Source organism: Theropithecus gelada, chromosome 19 (genome assembly GCF_003255815.1).
Source record: "Theropithecus gelada isolate Dixy chromosome 19, Tgel_1.0, whole genome shotgun sequence".
NCBI lineage: Eukaryota > Metazoa > Chordata > Mammalia > Primates > Cercopithecidae > Theropithecus > Theropithecus gelada.
The window spans coordinates 38766595-38769300 of NC_037687.1; the positions used below are offsets into that span (position 1 = coordinate 38766595).

General features: G+C 50.1%; 1 protein-coding gene across 9 annotated transcripts in view; it reads right to left on the reverse strand.

The window, feature by feature from the left end:
• Positions 1–2706, reverse strand: part of HNRNPUL1 (heterogeneous nuclear ribonucleoprotein U like 1) — a 47675-nt gene that overhangs the window by 38334 nt on the left and 6635 nt on the right. The gene's annotated exons all lie outside the window — the stretch shown is intronic.

Below are 2706 nucleotides of genomic sequence, written 5' to 3' on the forward strand. Positions count from 1 at the left end.
CTGTGTCACCCAGGCTGGAGTGCAGTGGCGCGATCTTGGCTCACTGCAAGCTCCGCCTCCCAGGTTCAGGCCATTCTCCTGCCTCAGCCTCCGAGTAGCTGGGACTACAGGCGCCCGCCACCACGCCCGGCTAGTTTTTTGTATTTTTAGTAGAGACGGGGTTTCACCATGTTAGCCAGGATGGTCTCGATCTCCTGACCTCGTGATCCGCCCGCCTCGGCCTCCCAAAGTGCTGGGATTACAGGCTTGAGCCACCGCGCCCGGCGACACAAGGTTTTTAAATTTAATTAAAAAAATTTTTTTTTTGGAGACAGAGGCTCACTGTTGCCCAGGCTGGAATGCAGTGGTGCCATCACGGCTCATTGGAGCCTCAACTTCCTAGCTCAAGCCATCCTCCCACCTCAGCGTCAAGAGTAGCTGGGACTTGGCTGGGCTCAGTGACTCATGCCTGTAATCCCAGCACTTTGGGAGGCCGAGGCAGGCAGATCACCTGAGGTCAGGAGTTTGAGACCAGCCTGGCCAACATGGTGAAACCCCATCTCTACTAAAAATACAAAACTTAGCCAGGCATGGTGGCAGGCGCCTGAAATCTCAGCTACTCAGGAGGCTGAGGCAGGAGAATCACTTGAATCTGAGAGGCAAAGGTTGCAGTGAGCCGAGATCACGCCATTGCACTCCAGCTTGGGGAATAAGAGTGAGACTTTGTCTCAAAAACAAACAAACAACAAAAAAGAGTAGCTGGGACTATAGGAATGTGCAACCATGCTCAACCACGCTCAGGTAATATTTTTATTTTTTAAAGAGACAGGGTTATGTTGCCCAGGCTGATCTTGAACTCCTGTACTCAAGCAATCTTCCCAAAGTGTTGGGATTACAGGCATGTAACAGCCATCACACTCGGCCTGTTTTTATTTTTGAGGCAAAGTCTTCCTGTCGCCCAGGCTGGACTGCAGTGCACAATCATAGCTTACTGCAGCCTCGAACTCCTGGGCTCAAGTGATCCTCCTGACTCAGTCTTCTGAGTAGCTGGGACTACAGGCATGTCACCGTGCTCAGTCAAATTTTAATTTTTTTCTAAGACAACAGGGGTCTCACTATGTTGCCCAGGCTAGTCTTGGATTCCTAGGCTCAAGTGATCCTCCTGCCTTGGCCTCCTAAAGTGCTAGGATTACAAGCACGAGCCACTACGCCCTGACCTACTTTTTAGTTTTTTTTTCCTTTGAGACAGGGTCTTACACTGTCACCCAGGCTGGAGTGTAGTGGTGCAATCATAGCTTACTGCACCCTCAAACTCCTGGGCTCAAGTGATCCTCCTACCTCTGTCTCCTGAGTAGCTTTAACTATAGGTGTGTGCATGTACGCAGTCATAGCCACGCCTGGCTAATTTTTAAATTTTTTGTAGAGAAGGGGTCTCACTATGTTGCCCAGTCTGGTCTGGAACTCCTGGTCTCAAATGATCCTACTACCTTGGCCTCCCAAAGTGTTGGAATTATAGGTGTGAGCCAGCGCACCTGGCTTGAGGCTTGACACACAGCTGTTTTTTTTTTTTTTTTAATTCAGGACTTCTCAGAGCCTTTAATGTTCTAACGAGCATAGTGAATTTCCAAGAGATGATATAGCACATGCTACATTTTCCAGACACATTTGGCTAAGGAACCCTTTTCTGAGAATCCCCTAATAATATCCCCTGGAACAATAATCTTCAGAACATGAGAAATACCAGATTAGACTTAGAAGGCTCTTTCTGGCTCCCCCATTCTAGGATCCTAAATAAGATTCAAACATTAGTCTAGGGGGTCTCAACTCTCCAGGGTCCTGATACTAACATCTTTTTTTTTTTTTTTTTTTTTTTTGAGATGGAGTTTCACTCTTGTCGCCCAGACTGAGTGCAATGGCGCGATCTTGGCTCACTGCAACCTCTGCCTCCCGGGTTCAAGTGATTCTCCTACCTTAGTCTCCCAAGTAGCTGGGATTACAGGTGCCCGCCACCACATCTGGCTAATTTTTGTATTTTTTTTTTGGAGACAGAGTCTCACTCTGTTGCCCAGGCTGGAGTGCAGGGGCACAATCTCTGCTCACCACAAGCTCCGCCTCCCGGGTTCATGCCATTCTCCTGCCTCAGCCTCCCGAGTAGCTGGGACTATAGGCGGCCGCCACCACGCCCGGCTAATTTTTTGTATTTTTAGTAGAGACGGGGTTTCACCGTGTTAGCCAGGATGGTCTCCATCTCCTGACCTCGTGATCCGTCCACCTCGGCCTCCCAAAGTGCTGGGATTACAGGCGTGAGCCACCGCGCCGGGCCTAATTTTTGTATTTTTAGTAGAGACGGGTTTCACCATGTTGGCCAGGCTGGTCTTGAACTCCGAACCTTAGGTGATCCGCCCACCTCGGCCTCCCAAAGTGCAGAGATTAGAGGAGTGAGCCACCGCACCGGGCTGATACTAACATCACTTTTTTTTTTTTTTTTTTGAGACAGAGTCTTGCTCTGTCGCCCAGGCTGGAGTGCAGTGGCCAGATCTCCGCTCACTGCAAGCTCCGCCTCCTGGGTTCACAACATTCTCCTGCCTCAGCTTCCCAAGTAGCTGGGACTACAGGCGCCCGCCACCTCGCCCAGCTAGTTTTTTGCATTTTTTAGTAGAGACGGGGTTTCACTGGGTTAGCCAGGATGGTCTTGATCTCCCGACCTCGTGATCCGCCCGTCTCGGC